The sequence below is a fragment of the Phoca vitulina genome, unplaced genomic scaffold, assembly GCF_004348235.1.
Source record: "Phoca vitulina isolate PV1807 unplaced genomic scaffold, GSC_HSeal_1.0 scaffold2, whole genome shotgun sequence".
Classification (NCBI taxonomy): domain Eukaryota; kingdom Metazoa; phylum Chordata; class Mammalia; order Carnivora; family Phocidae; genus Phoca; species Phoca vitulina.
In genome coordinates, this window is record NW_022589705.1 from 48,568,572 (window position 1) to 48,585,745 (window position 17,174).

The following is a 17,174-nucleotide window of genomic DNA, read 5'->3' on the forward strand; positions in this document are numbered from 1 at the left end:
AATATAGGTTTACAGACATGAGTTCATAACAATATGATAAAGAGGGCAAAGAGAGAGAGAAACTTCATTAGTCACCCTTGGTGAAGGCTAGGGAACCAGTTCTTCATTTTTGAAAAATAAATAAAAGGAAAGTAATGAGCCTTTTCTGCTTTTGCTATATCAACTGTATTTCAGGGTAACCAAATATCTGATGAGGGGGAGTATCTATTTCATAGAAGTATTCCAGCTAACAGATAGAGAAGAAATGATAAAATTTACCCTTCACAAATCCTAATAAAATAATGGAACTAGGCAGTGATCAGGAAAACAGAAACAACCATGCATCACGTACCCCCAGTGGAAATACAAAAGACAATATATGAGACAGTCTTGCAAGGATCTAATCTGAATCTCAATCTGATCAAGCCTTTAGATCTAACTACCAGGGAACACAGGGGACAGAGGAATAGGGTATGTACCACAGGGATGCAGTCAGCCATTAAAATCCAGGTGTTGGGAAAATCTACAGGGCAGATAACCCGATTTTTTCAACAAAGGTATTACAAGGGGACAAAAAAGAGATGGAGAGGAAGTTTCACAAGATAAAGAAAATTAAGAGACCAACCAACTTCAATGCATGAAAATTATTTGGATCCTTGTTCCAACAAACTATAAAAAGGAAAACATAAAACTCCTAACTTAAAAGAATTGGGAAATTTTTTTTTTTTAAAGATTTTATTTATTTATTTGACAGAGAGAGAGATAGCGAGAGCAGGAACACAAGCAGGGGGAATGGGAGAGGGAGAAGCAGGCTTCTTGCCGAGCAGGGAGCCCGATGTGGGACTCGATCCCAGGACCCTGGGATCATGACCTGAGCCAAAGGCAGACACTTAACGACTGAGCCACCCAGGCGCCCAAGAATTGGGAAATTTTGAACACAATGGAGAGTTGATGATATTAAGGAATTACTATTAATATTTTAAATGGAAGGAGGATATTCTGATAATGTTTTTAAAGGAAGACCTTATATTTTGGAGACATGTTGAAATATTTAAAGATGAAATAATATTACAGCTGGGATTTGCATCACAATAATCCAAAGGGCAGGTAGAGGTATAGAAGAAATGAGATTGGTTACCAGTTGAAAATTGTTGAAGCTAAGTGATAGGGACACGTGTTTCTGCTTTCTACTTGTGTTGTTTCCCCTTCCTACTTTCATACATATTTGAAATTAGGAAGGTTTATGTATTTACATATTATACACATTATATGCCATAATTATAATGCAATATTTTATATATGCACATATAGATATAATCCACCTCTCCTCACTAATTACCTGTGGTGCCACCACCCTGAGATGTAAGTCACCAGCATTTCTCACCTGAATTATTGTAGCGGACTCTTAATTGGTGTCTCTGCCTCCACCCTTGCCTCCCTGCCATCTGTTAAACTAAGAGCAACAAAAGTGTTCTTCTAAGAAATAGGGCAAATTATGTTACTCTTCTGCTTAAAATCTTCCATTGGTTTCCCACCCCACTTAGAGTAAAAATCAAAGCTCTTGCAATGGCCTTCAAGGATCTGTAGGAGTCGAGCTCTGCATACCTCTCTGGCTTTTTCTCTCCAACCTCTCCTTCCCTGTCTCTTTGCTGCAACCACACTGTGCCTCTATTCAACATATAGCTAGCTGTCTCAGGACCTTGGCACTTACTTTCCCACTCTTCCTCCAGATATGCGCATGGCTTGCTTCCTCACTTCCTACAGGCCTCTACTTAAATGTTCCTTTTTCAGAGAGGCTTTCCAGATCACCCTATATAAAGCAGCACCCCCAGGCTCCCTATTCTAGTTTATTTTTCTTCATGGTATATTTTTATCTTTTTTTTTTTTTTTTTTCTGTCTCCACCTACTAGAAAAGGAGCTGCATAAAAGGATAGGCATAGTTTGTTTTGGGCCCTGTTATTTCCTAAAGTGTCTGGCTCCATAAACATTGTTAATTTTGTTTTTAAATTTTGAACTATAAACTAGTCAGCAATACTTCACGGAGTGTTAAGCAAAGGGTGGTGGGGTAGGCAGGAAATGCATTATGGAATGCTTGTATGCCCCTTTAAGACACTTGAATTTTTGTCTTGCAGGTGATGGGGAGCCTCAAATTATATGTAACAGGCCTTCAAATTTTACTGATAGTCATTCTTACCACCTTTGTTATTATCTTAAAGGAAACACATGTGTTTTGGTGTTTATATGGTATATATATTGGAAGGTCTATCACCTTCTAAAAGAGCTGAACCACTATACTTCGGGTTAGCCACTTAAGACATATGTTTCCTCCTGGATTAGAATAAAATGTCCCTGCATAAAGAGATATGGACATACACAAATAAGGCAATCATTTGCCCATAAGATTCTTTGGATAAAAAAGCCTCAACCAAGGGCATTAGAAGCTTGGGGTGGGAGCGGTTATTTGGAAAGGATCTGTTCAAGAATCAACAAATCTCTTTTGTTGATTGACCACAAAAGCCCAAAGGTTTTATGGCAAAAATGGGTGAATACAAAGAGATCTGAGAGGCACCTTTTCTCCTCCCACCTGTTCCTACAGGCAAACACCAAATCCATCACACCTTCTACAAACCCACAGCTAGCTAGTGCCTTAGTTCAGGCCACTTCCAACTGCAGCCTAAGTGTCCTGCTAAGTGGTCTCTCAACGGCCAGCCTGGAACCTTCCAGTCCTCTCCAGAAAGATGTCATTAAAATACAAACTTAATCTTACCAAGCCCTTCGTAGAAACTTGTAGAAACTGGTAGGTGCTTTGTAAACAGGGTCTACAAAGCCTCGAATGACCTGGGAGCTGCTTACCTCAACAGTCTCACTTCCTGTGTTCCTCCCCAATTCTCCAGCTCCCTGCTCCAGTCCCAGGAAACCACGGCAGTTCTCCCGATAGCCCACACTCTGGCTTTCCTCTGAACTGTGTACATGCTTTTGTAGGCTTCCTGTGCTGCTCAAGAGTATTTTTGCTGTCTTCCCTCCAGAAAAGCCATTCTAAGAGACCCAAGTGATTTACCACCTTGCCAGAGGCTCTCAGTCTTAAGGGGTTTTGTAGTCTATGTTCTCCTAGTTCTTTGTCAAACACAATTACATCCTATATTTGGAATCTTCATGTCTGCCCAGAAAATTCTGCAAGTATAATCACATCTGGGAGTCTTCTTTTTCTTTTGATACAGTTTTATTATGGCCCTCTCTCAAAGCAGGGGATAAATTACCCTAACAACAAAATTGCCATCTTTTTCTCAATGATCTAGTTTAAGAAATTCAAAATATATCTTCAAAAGGATTTCTTATAATGAGTGAATCAGATATGGACATGGCTAAAGCCTTGGTTACTTTGTGAAATAGTTTTATTTATTTCTATTCATATTTATGCTTCTTCTAAAAAAGGTCACGTAGTTCCCTTCTCTTCCTCGCAGCCATCTCCTACTCAGCATCATGGCCACCCTCAGACCTCTGGTGAAGCCCAAGATCTTTCAAAAAAGGAGCAAGTTCACCAGACACCATTCAGATCGATATTAACCGCCACTGGGGGAAACCCAGAGACACTGACAGTAGGGTGCTCAGAAGATTCAAGGACCAGATCTTGATGCCCAACATTGGTTACAGGAGCAACAAGATAACAAAGCACATGCTGCCCAGTGGCTTCTGGAAGTTCCTAGTCCACAATACTGAGGAGCTTGAAATACTGCTGATGTGCAACAAATCTCACTGTGCAGAGATTGCTCACAATGTCTCCTCCAAGAACCACAAAGCCATTGTGGAAAGAGGAGCCAGCTGGCCATCAGAGTCACCAATCCCAATGCTAGGCTGCACAGTGAAGAAAATGAATAGACGGACAGCTTATGTGCACATTGTATTTGTGTTAATAAAACCATAAAACTACCAAAAAAATAAAAATGAAATAATACAATAAAAAAGGTCATGCAAACAATTGACAAATCCTTAATAAGTGATTCTCCAGGCTCTTGCTTTTAATGTGATATCATCAAACACAAGGCAATATTAAAGATTGAAGTTTGGGAAAAATCAGATATTCCTAAGGAATTAGGGACTCAGGGACATTATAGAAAGTGTTATTAAGGTTAGTACAGAACAGAATTTGCAGTTATTTCCTTAAAACATTTGAAACAATATTCATGGAGGAAAAAAAAATCCCTGAGCCACTGTCCTAAAGGTGGCACTGATTTTTTTTTTAAGATTTTAAAGCTACTATGTTTTCAGAAGTTGTGCCTCTAAGTACAACATTTGGGTTGTAGTCCTGATTCTGTCACCTGTTAGCTATGTTGTGACTTTGGGCAAGTCACCCTTTGAGCCTCATTCTCCTTGGCCACAAAATGAAGATAATTATACTCAGCTCACAAGGCAGTTGTAAAAATAAAGTAAAATGATGTCCAAGGAAGCCCTTCATAAACTAAAAATAAGGCATTGGATGGTTTGTACTCCTGGCCAATGCCAAAGAGCAATGTGATTAGAAGATAGAGCTCTTCCCAGAACTTCAGTTCTCCACCTAAGAGTCCATTTATTTCACGAAGCTGTTATTTTTATTGTTATTGGAAGTACATCAAAAGGATTTCTGCTGAGCCTAGGCAATAATAAGTCTAGTATGTACTATCAAATTCCCACAATTAATTACTGGGCTTGCATTCTTTGTGCTTGCTTTTTTTTTTTTTTTTTTTAAAGAACCTTTTGGTATTTTACAAACCTTAATATGAATAGCTGAATTAACATTAGGTTAAGAACCTAAGTGCCCAAACTAGAACCATGTGCAAATCTGCTAGCAATGGATGGACTGCTGCCAGTTGATGCACATCTGTGAGGCTCTAGTCACTGTAAATAAAAAGAATCTGCCATTGTTTTCAGAGCAGCTCAGCACCTCTACCAACAGAACACCCTTTGAGTACCCTCCACTTTTCTATAAGTCCCAGGTTTGAGACACTGGAGTAATCATCTGATTTTCAACCTTTTACGTGCTTAAATGGATTTTAAGAGGAAAGGGAGATCTAAATATTTTTAGACACCACTGCTAATATCAAAACATCACTGCTTTCTGTGTTTAAAGCCCCTGGAAGATTTCTAAAGAATTCAGAAAGGAACACTGCCCATATAACCACTCCCAACGGGGAGTTTAATGACACAAAAGAGAACAACACTTCATCAAGTTGTTGATCACTCTTCCGAAGATACCTAAGCAAAGTAGAATTTGACAAGCATGATGGCATTTACCCCGACATCACTGAGGTTTGCCCCAAAACAGCCACTGATTCTCCACTGGGGGTGGGGGTACCACTGACAATGAGCTTCTATCTCCCCTTCTGTAACAAATAAGCTCTAAAATACTAAGGCTCAAACATGATCTTAGTTTATTTCTTGCGTCTTTTCCATTTTCCCCACCCAGGGCATTCGTTTTTGCTTTTCCTTTGTGAGGAGCCTCATCCTGGCTCTTTGCATAATTGATTCCTTCTCCTTAGTCCTCTCAAACCAACGTGGAGTCAAATTCCAGCTCTACCATAGGTAAAAAAATCCTATAATCTCTGCACCTCAGTTACCTCACACAAAAGTAAATATCCCAAGGAGCACTGCTGACAGCAAGATGGAGCACAGGAACAATAGTCTTTGCCAATTTGGTCCCAGTTGTTTTTTTTTTTTCTTTCCTGAGTTCAGACTCAGCAAATAGGATGTAAGACCCATCCCTTCAACTTGGGGCTCATAACCTACTTAAAAAAACACTTCCTGCTCAGGTTATAATTAGAAGTATCTGATGATTATGAAGAACATGAGAGGGCTTTATGAAGTGTTAATGAGCAACTCTGCTTTGCCTGGCATCAAAGTGGAGAGGGCAATGACCTCAGGCCACCAGCACACTGTGATAGGTAGCAGTTTTACTGTGTATTTGCCATGTGACCTTGGGGAAGTTACTTCATCTCTCTAATAATGTGATCTGTAAGTTAGGGATTAATAAAATTACCTGCCTCCCAAAATTCCTCTAAGAACTAAGTAAGATAATGCATGTTAAACATGTTAAGCTCAAATAATGACAGCTATTTCTACCATTGTGACCTCCTCACCAAAGATTCTGAATTTCAGTCTTTCATGAAATCCTGAGAATTTCTCTTAACTCCCCTGGGGGTGGGGGAAGCGAGTTCTGCTTTGCCATCTTTCCTAGAAATGGAACATCATAAGCCTGGGAGGCTAGTAACTATAGAGCATCAACCTGGGGCTTGTTTTCCTGGAGCTGAAACATGAGGAAGGCTGTGGCAGAGACTGCTATTTCTTAAACTGATATCCATTTCCCCCTTCTCCTTCCTTAGTAATATGTTTTAGCTGATCATGGGCCCTCCCAAAATAAGACTACATTTCCCATGCTTCCCTTCAGCAAGGTATGACCATGTGATTAAGTTTCAACCAACAGGAAGTGAGTGGAAGTGAGAATACAACTTCCAGGGTGTTTCTTAGAGGGAAGAAATATGCTGGAAAACAAATATGTTGGTTGCCATCTTGGATAAGCAGAAAGAGAATAATCCTAAGGAACATAAAGCAACAAGAGAGAAGAGCCTGGGACCCTCATTATTTCATAGAGTAGAGCTGCCATTCCAGATCAGGCTTTTATAAGAGCAAGAAATAAGCTTCCATCAGTTTAAGCCATAGTTATGATGGCCTTTATTACATGCAGCCAGTTAGAAGAAAGGCAGAATGTGGTGGACAGTTACGACATGTCCCTGGCACAAAGTACCTGCATGATATTTTCACCATAAGCATTTTTGCCATAGACTTCCTTGCCCTGAGCATTTTTGCTGCAAACATTTTCATCGTGTAACTAATTAGTCATAAGGCAATTCTTCTGTAAAAGATAAAATCATGAAAAATAAAAAACATTCATTTAAAAAGATGTAATGAAATGTGAAAAACAAGTAAAAAGACTTTATTACAAAATACAAAATACTTGAATGCATTTAAGATGTGTTTAGGTTCATGGCAATATTGCCAAATAACTGATTTTATTTTGTGGATTGTACCTAAGCACTTGTCTTTGAAGTCTTTCGTTCATCATATTATACATTTTTTGCTTGTTGATTCATTTATCTCCTCATTTGGCATCACACTTCTTTTCTTTTTTTGCTAAAATTTCTTCCTTCCTTAAGAGATATATCAGTTTCCAAATATTAGGATACATATTTGTAACCAAGCTTTCTATTGCATTCTGAAAGTCTTCTATGCTGTTCTTCATTCTTGGCATACTGTCACAAGTCTGTTTATAGACATTCCAAAGCTCTACGGGAAATGTAGGATTAATATTCTATGCCACTGTATAGATCATCATCAGAGCTAAGACTTACATAAAAATGGGAGTGCTGTGTCAATGGAGAAATGAATCCAAACTGTCAATCAGTTTGATGATAAAACCAAATTGTCAAACCAAGGTGTCAACCAGTTAGTTTTGTTATCTTTTACAGCAAAATTGCCTTTCGGCCATTTAGTTATGTGGCAAAAATGTTTGCCATAGAGACCTCAGTGGCAAAGATGTTTAATGCAAAAGTAACCCACATAGTAGGTTCTCAAAATGACTTGCAGAATTAATCTTCAGGGTTCTAGGCAATCAACCCAAATTTGGAATATCGAGGTCAGCTCCAGAAACAAGAGGACAGTGGTCAGCTGGAGAGTGTCCACAGGACAATGACTAGGGCAATGAAAGGTCAGAAAAACCCATCTCAGGAGGAAAGACTGTAAGATCGAGAAGGAGAAAGGTAAGCCAGAGCAACAGAATTAGGTTTCAAGTAACTCAAGTATAGTAAGTTGAACAGGGCTCCTCTCTTTGCACTCTAGTTTCCTCATCTGTAACAGATAAGACCAGAAAATCATTAAAATCCCCTCCAGTTATACCACAAGGGGTCTACAGATTCAGAGGAATTTATATTGTACCACAGGACAGAACTACAATCCACCTAGATATAGCACTGTGATAGTGAAGGACAGATTTCTACTGAATATCAAAAGACAACTTCCTAGCAATGTTTCTTGTCCAGCAATAGAATGGCTGCCATCCAAAGTCCAAAGTTACATGACTAAAAGGGTTCAATCAGAGACTAGACAGGTTTCTAGAGGAAGTGCTGAGTTTGGGGAGGACCATGGAGTTCAAACAGACTCAGCTCCTTCTTAAAGACTGGTCAGGAAAGCGGGCTTTATAGTAGATAGTCCTGGATTTCAATCCACCTCAGCCACTTGTTTGGATACATGATCCTGGACAAGTTATTCACCTTTTTTTCGAGTCTCAGTTTCCTCATTTTAAAAATGAGTATAGCAAGACGTAACTTAAAGTATATTGTATTAAAAGAGATAACGCATGGCAAGCACATAGCACAGTGTTAGGCCCATAGCTGTTGATGGCAGTCATCATCAACATCGCATTAGCTTTAGAAATGGAGGAGGAAAAGAGAAAAATGGGAGGAGCTGAGAAGATGGGAGTTAGTCATCCTGGTGGAAGCACCAGTAGGTAGAGGGCTGGAAGTTGTGGACTGAGCGCATAGTTGCACAGCCAAAATTAACCAGGGCTTGCTACATAAATGCTGTGGCATGCAGGCAGGATCAACAGCAACTCAAAGAGTAGGAGAGGAAGGGAAGCTGGCAGTTGGAGGCTCATCAGAAACTGAGAAAGGACTCTTATCCAGACCTCATCCACCCATCCAATATTTATTGGTCATCTACAAGCAATTACAACATGGTAAAAGCATCACAACGAGTTAAACACAGAGTATAATCAAGGCACAGAGGAGAACCATCTGACCCAGAGTTAGAGGGCCAGATAAGGGTTTCCACAGAAAATGATAGCTAACTCAAGACAGACATTACCGAGAAAAAGGTGTTTGGGGCAAAAGGAAAAAGAGAGGTCAAGCCGATGGTATGTTTGAAGGAGGGTGAAGAATCATAAAACCTTTCCCACTTCCCCTCTAAAATTCCCATATTCTGCTAATTGTTCTACTTTAAGGTTCTACATTTATGGCTTCAGATGAAAAAGCAAAATAAAATAAATGTCCTACACGTGTGCTTTCGTTACATTTCTAAGAGAATAGTGGTGGGTGGGCGTGACGTGTTTATAAAAGAGCAGCACAAGGGCTCCCTGTGCTACTGTAGGAACTGTGATGTTGAATTCATGAATCCACACAGTTGATAAATAGCACAGAATGTGCACACACACATATGAGAAATATGAGGTGGGATGTATCCATGTCAGTATCTCAGCTGTGATATTACACTATAGTTTTATAAAATATTGCCACTGGGAGAAAGGGGCAACATTTGCAAGGATATCTTTGTATTGTTTCTTACAACTGCATATGAATTTATAATTATTTCCATACAAATTGCAGTTATAAAAGTAGCAACAAAAAAAGAATATAGTTATATAAATTGTAGTTATGAAATATGAATTTATTATTGAAACTTTAGCAAAACACCTAAAAAATAAAATGTCAGAATTACTGGTACCCTATGACCCAAATATCCTTTTGTGATATTTTGACCTAGTTCTTTCATTTTTATACTAGTATATGCTCTTATAATGATTTTCCTCTATGTATATATGTATATATACATGTTATATAGTTTAATTTAGCATAGTTTATTCCTTGTTTATTCCACAAATTTTCTATTTCAAAGATCGTCCCGTTATAGTAAAATTTCCTTCAACAATTATTTTTTGATGACTACTTAGTATACCATATAGGCATATCATAATTATCTGAGCCAATTCCCTTATTTGGAACACTTTAGGCTGTTTTAAAATTTCTCCTATTATAAGTAATACTGCAATAAATTAAATCTAACTGGTTGCTGACTTTCCTGAGATGAAAGAGAACAAGTCCCTAAATACTAAAATGTTAGAATTATCAAACATTTTAGAAATCATCTGCCCAAACAATCCCTCGAAAACAAACAAACACTCACACATAAATCATTTAATAGTTATGAAAACTATTTGCCTATTCTCACTTTAGGAAGTAAGGACAAGGTACAATTTCAAAAGCTGTTTAAAAAAAAAAAACATGAGCCACTAACCTTGCTCTAAGTCATTTCTGACCTTGTAGAATCAAGTAGAAGCAGCATAAATGAAAAAATTATAGAGGAAAAAAGTTTTTAAGACTTTGGTACATGCTAGATATGGTTCATATTCCCATTCTCTCTGACATTGGGGAAGCAGTTTAACTATTTTAATTTTTATTTCTTCATCCACAAACATACCTTCCTCCTAGCAAGCCCTCAATAAATATTTGTTGTCTGAATGAGTGATTGAAGTTACTGGCACATTAGGTACTCAGCTGCTCACTGCTGCTCAAACATCCAATGTTCCTCCTTGCTCCTAGTCAGCTCCTCCTTAGAATGTCCTCCCTTATCCTTCTCCACCTGAGGACATCCTCCCTACAGCACTGTTGTCCCTCTTCAGAGAAGCCTTTGTTAATCCACTCACTTCTTGCCCATATTAACTACCTCATCCTTAGGTATAGCTACATAGATGTCTGTACTTACATTAAAGGAACAACTTGAGGGTCAGTTCTGTTCCTGTTTCATCCTTGAGTAAGGTTTCACCAACTATGTTGACATGACAAAACAGGTTTCTCACATACTCCACTTTGGCTACAACTATTGGATGAGAGGTACACAAGTAATACCTCTTAAGCCAATTGGATTCTCTCCTCTTGAATTTAGAGTTTGGGATATAGAGACAGATGATCCATGGAGACTGGTTGCTTGAATGAGTGGCACGTAAATTTGTAACATTTGGGGAAGACATGCACACAAAGAAGACAGAAAAGTTGGTCTACAGAGAGAGAGAGAATGAAGGATGCAGCAAATGCACAGCAGAGCATAAAACAAGAACCATGAAGCACAAGAAAGAGAGAGGCTGCCAAAAGGCGCTCAGCTCTGGAGTTCCAGGCCCAAATGAAACCGAGCTCCACTCCCTGGCCCTGGGACCCAGAAGGTACCCTGTGATTTTACAACACCCTTCCTTTGATTTTCAATTAAAATGTTCTGAAATAAGTTTTTACTACTTGCAACCAAAGATAATTTACTAAGACATGGGTAAGAACCCCAATGCTTTTTCTTCCATCCCTTTATCATTCTATTTCTTCCTCTGAAATATTCTTTCCCACTTTATCTAAAACTTTAAAATCCTACCCATTCTTCAGACTGATCCTAAATACAACCTAATCAAGGAGACTGTCTCTGCCCTCTCTGAATTGCCTCTTAGAACATTCATTCTGTGCTTGACACATATACATTAGAGTTATCCGTGTACTGGCCCCATGCCCCATTTAAGTCACTTCCTCTCTCCAGGCTTCAGTTTCCTTGCTCTTAAAATGAGTGAACTGTTTGAGACTGGTGGTTGTCAAAGTGGATTCCCCACAACCCCATGTTTAGCAATTATGACAGAGAGGTGAGTGGATAGAGGCCAGGGTGCTACTAAACATCCTAAAACGCACAGCACAGCTCCCCACAAAAAAGAATTGTCTGGCTCAAAATGTCAATAGTGCAAAGGTTGAGAAACCCTTATACAAAAGGAATGAATATACTGATTATGAGTTGAAGATGGCAAACTTGGTGAAGTATGTGTCCATGGACCCATGAGGTCCTGGTCAGTACTACAAATTAAACTATATTGAAAAGGAATTCTTCCTGGGGCGCCTGGATGGCTCAGTCGGTTAAATGGCTGCCTTCAGCTCAGGTCATGATCTCAGGATCCTGGGATTGAGCCCCATATCAGGCTGGGAGTCTGCTTCTCTCTCTCCTGCTGCTCCCCCTGCTTGTGCTTGCTCACTCGTGCTCTCTCTCAAATAAATGAATAAAATCTTTTTAAAAAATAAATAAATAAAAGGAATTCTTCCTGACTGCAGGAGGGTCCTTTGCTTTTCAGAGAGATGGTGTAAGTTGTGAAATAGTTGTTTGCCCATGGAGGGAGGGAGGGTATAAAGTAGGGAACCACTGCTTCACATGAATTAGCTTTTGTGGAAACACTGGGGGACGAGAGAAAGAAAGAAAGAAAAGAAAGAAAGAAAAGAAAGAAAGAAAGAAAGAAAGAAAGAAAGAAAGAAAGAGAAAAAGAAAGAAAGGGAAGAAAGAAAAGGAAGGAAGGAAGGAAGGAAGGAGAAAGAATAGAAAGAGAAAGAAAGAAAAGAAGAAAAAATAAGTAATGCCTAGTTATACTTAAAATATAAATGGTAATTTCCTTTCATCCTTAGGATGCTCCCAATTTTATCCTCCACCTTCAAAATTCTCTTTAAACAGGGATGTTCTGAGCACCTCATCAGGTATCCAGCCTGCTGACTGCCTCAACCAAGAGTTGTAGTAATAGATACCCCACACATTTATGAGCACTCTAGGGTGACCACAAATTGCCTTAAAGCTTATGAATAATCCCAGTATGAATATAATGAAGAAAATGCTCAAAACCTTGTAAAATAAAGAGAGAAACATGATCTAACTTAAAGAAACCTCCGGATAATAAAATATTGCCAACATGGTCTTACTTCATGTCAACCTCTTGATAGAGCCAACACTTATCAAGTAGCTCCTATAGGGCAGGGCATGCACTAGCTACTTTTCTGTACCTTACCCCATTTGATTTTCCTAACAATCTGATGAGAAAGACGTGATCTGTTTTGCAGAGGGGCTCGGAGGAGTGGAATGCTTTGCCTAAGTTCAAAAAGTCAGTGATGTCAAAATTTGAATCTGAAGAGCCATTGGCTCCAACTCCAGTGTACTCCCCACTTCTGTACTACGGTATTTCACAAGAAAACCAGGGGCCACAATCAACAAAGAGCAAAGAAGGTAACGCAATTGTTTCATTCATACTTTATGCACAGATAAGAGACAAAAGGATATATTTCAAAATGTTAACAATCGTCATCTACAGAAAACAAGTTTATCAGTTATTTTTTCTTCTGCGCTTTCCTGCATTTTCTAAACTGTTTTGCCCTAAATATATATTACCTACGTAATAAAAAGTAATTAAAACCCATTTCCATGGTGCCTGGGTGACTCAGTCAGTTAAGCATCTGCCTTCGTCTCAGGTCATGATCTCAGGGCCCTGGGATCCAGCACCACGTCAGGCTCCCTGCTCAGTGAGGGGTCTGTTTCTCCCTCTCCCTCTACCCCTTCCCCCCACTCATGCTCTCTCCCTCTCAATCACAAATAAATAAAATCTTAAAAAAAAAAAATTTCCAACAACAAAAATAACTCATGGAAGTATCAAAATGTAATTCCAGTTTCAAGTACCATTACTATTTCTCACTTAAGAGGCTGCCAAAAATTAAGAAGTTTGATAACAACACTCAGCTTTAACAAGGGTCTGGTAAAACAAGTAGTCACATATACTGTTAGTAGAAATTTAAGTTGGAACAAGGCTCTTTAGACAGCAATCTGGCAAGATCTATCATAATGTGATGTGAGTGTGCTCTTTGCTCTTTCTCCTAGTAATTCCACTTCTAAGAATTTATCCCATGGGTGTACCACACATACAATACATAAATATATATTCAAAGATATTTGCTGCTTATCAATAGAAGAATTGGGACAGTGGAATTTAAAGTAGTCATTAGAGAAAATGAGGTACTTCGCTAGGTAAAAATGTATAAAGTTATCCAAGACATAGTGTTAAGTAAAAATCAAGTTCTATAATAGCATGATAGAAAGATTCCAGGATATACAGGCATTTATTATATATGAATGTGTATGTACACATGTGTCGATGTGCAGGAATCTGCATGTGTCTATGTGGCTGTGTATAAGCTTGTAAATGCCTAGAAAATTCTATAAGTACATACAAGAAACAATTAATATTAATTATATCTGGAGGGTAAAACTAAAAGCTGCGGAGGAAGGAAGTGAACTTTTATTTTCATTTTCATGCCACTTACTAAATTGTTTTATATTTTCTCTTCATAAGTATGCATCCTGCTATAAACAAAAACAGGGTTCTTGTTTTGGTTTGGTTTTGCTTTTTAAGAGACAAGAAGCCGAGCTCTTATGCAATGGCTTGAAAACAAAGCAACATATGAAATAGAACTGTCTTCTGTTATAACAGCAAATGCTCACAAAACAAGACAGTGTGTGAAAGCCTCCCAGGTTTCATTGTGCCAATGAGGCATATAATGGAGACAGTCCTCTCCTGGTACGCTGAAAGACAAAGCTGGGCTCCTACCACGTTAGGCGATGTAGTGGCTGGATTTTAAGACCAATAATTAAAGTGAAATGCTGCTATACATTTCAAGGCAACCTAAGCCAATTTCCTTAGCAGTTAAAACCCAATTGTTACTGTTCTATCCCTCCAGCTTGTCTCCTTTTAGAGTAGTTGATACATCATGGCCTCAGGGTGCCCAAGACCTCAACTCTCCTCCTCTGCAAATGTGTCATTTTCTGGGATGTTAGAAGACCTGGAGTCACCGATTTCACTGGGACATTCTAAAAACGAAGTATGATAGGGTATAGAAAGCATGTTGCCAACACTAAGATGCTATGAGAACATTATCATTTGAACTTAAAAAGGCTGACCCTTAATATTGAACAGTATAGTTACTGATGTCATCTCTCGTATATAAATCCTGTCTACAGTCTCGAATACCTATGAAGCTATGAAGCCACCTCAAATTCTTATTTGATGCAAGCAGCCAAAATGGCCTCTTAAAAACACAACTCAGACTTCATTTGTCCCCCTTCCCTCCTGACTCACTAAGTGCTGGTTGTAACAATGACCTATCCTTTCACAGAGCTTGGCCCCTCTTCCAGGTCTTTGCATTTGCTGAACCTAGTCCTTGAAATGCACTACACACAGTGCTCTATTTCTTTTTTTTCCTTCCTGTTTGCTTGTTTCTTCAGGTGTCAACTCAAATGTTACCTCCTCAACCTCCTCAGAAAGGCCCTTCCCGGGGCGCCTGGGTGGCTCAGCCGTTAAGCGTCTGCCTTCGGCTCAGGTCGTGATCTCAGGGTCCTGGGATCGAGCCCCACATCGGGCTCCCTACTCGGTGGGAAGCCTGCTTCTCCCTCTCCCACTCCCCCTGCTTGTGTTCCCTCTCTCGCTGTGTCTCTCTCTGTCAAATAAATAAATAAAATGTTAAAAAAAAAAAAAAAAAGAAAGGCCCTTCCTGATTGTGCTCTGTAAGGTAGGCTTCCCTCCTCCCCACCCCCACCTTGAGCTATTCTCTCCTTCACTCTAGTCCCTCCATGGCATTTAGCATACCATATAATCCTTTATCTTTATCTACTGGTTTATGGTGTATCTTGTGTACTACAATGTAAACCCATAAGCACCCAAGTCTTATCTGTCTCATCCTCCACTGTATCGCCATGGCTAGAACCATACCGGCACATAATAGGCAGTCAGGAGACATTCATAAAATGAATGAATGCTGAATTTACCCACTGCAAAGTGCTTTCATCTACATTCCCATATTTCCCCTTGCCTGTGAAACAGGCAGGGTCGGTATGATTTTTCTCATTTGAATTACCTGCCCAAGGTCAAAGCTTGTAAATGACAAAGACAAAGCTTACATCTGAGGTTTCTGACTCATGACTCCCTAATATCTCCACTGCTCAACAGCAACCACAAATTTGGACTCGGAAGGATTGAAAATAGAGCCATTTTTCTAGGCTTTAGCAATAGCTGAAGGGAAGAGAAAGATCTGTTTTCTTGCAGGGAGGGGGTAGAAAAGACAGGGAGGGGGAAATGGTGTGCTATTATCTTGCACTCCCTAGCTGCAAATTAGTTAAGTGAAATTCTTCATCTGAATGAAACGCAGCTACCTCTGGGATGGAGGCTTATGAAACCTCTCATCACCAAGTCACAGTGAGGAACACTTGGCTAATTGAAACAGCAAGTGAAATTTTAGGTAGGTCAGATGCAATTACCCAAATTGGAAAGTGACACCAGTGTTCACACCCATTGGGCCACATGCAGCAGGCTGGGATCTAAGTCACACACATACACCCCCACATACATACCCCCAAACTACAGTCATCCACAAAGCTTCCTATGGCATGGGGTTCCAAGTCTACCAAATATGCTGACTCACTAGAAAAAGGGGAGAAGACGCAGGTAGGACAGGGGAAGAAGAGAAAAGAAGAGTAGCACAGGCAAAGAGGAGAGACAGGGACAAGGAAGCCGAAGATGGAGAGGAAGGCAGAAGAGGAGGCAGAAGAAGAGAATATTGGGAAGGAGGACTGCAAAAGAGGGAGAAAGTGAAGGAAGAATAAACAGTGAAGAGAATTGTCACCCTACTGATTTCTGCTGTGAGGCTCAAGTGGCCAAATGCTGGCACAAGGCAGCCCTTGAGAATTTCTGGGGTCAGTGTTTTTTCAGGCCCTTGCCTGTTTCCATAGAGACCGAGAATTCCTGTTTCAATAGCCACCTTCCAGGTTTCTCTGGTGTGTGAGCTTTCTTCCTGTTTCCCCATCAGCAGGCAAGGAAGGACCCAGAGCCTAGGGCTTGCCCTGTGAGAACGGACCTAAGGGCAGGCTGGCTACTTTACACCATCCTGGCCTCCAGCCACAGCCCTGGACTCAGCCCAGTGCCGTAGAATTTCAGTTCTAGCATTTCCACTGATTACCTTACTCCTCCCCTAGGCAAACACAGACCCTGCTCCTGCCTCCCACCTCTTCCGCAGCACTCCTCTGGAGATCTGCACAGCCTAATAGGCAGCCCACCAAAAAGCTGAAAGCCTGGGGACACCTCATGCCAACCTGACAGCATATTCAGCCCTTGCGCTGGTATGCTCCTGGTGCACCTGCAGCATCGAAAACCAACTGGTCACATTTTCCACTTCTGGCCAAGAATGAAAATACTACCTCCTCTTCTGCCTCCAGGCTAGACACCTCTAGCTTGCCCTATACCTCCCACCCCACATCCAGGCTGCTGTCAGTCTGTCCATTCTTTTGAGCAATGCTTTCCTCTTTCTTCCACAGTTCACTGGCACTACCCTGGTTTGGGTTGTCATTATCCTCAGGTTAATGGGCACTTATTTGTCTTCCCTGTCCACAAGACACATGCTCTCTCCCTGTCAGGACGCCCCCTCCCTCACTAACTCATGAATCCCTGGGGCCCAGGAGCCTGTGTTTTCAACCAGGGTCTCAGGTCAATCTGATACAGCCAGGACACAGTTGGGAAC

General features: G+C 40.2%; 1 protein-coding gene across 5 annotated transcripts in view; it reads right to left on the reverse strand.

Annotated features, from left to right (window-relative positions):
• DNAJC6 (DnaJ heat shock protein family (Hsp40) member C6) overlaps positions 1-17,174 on the reverse strand; it is a 144,100-nt gene that overhangs the window by 75,855 nt on the left and 51,071 nt on the right. The window lies entirely within an intron of this gene.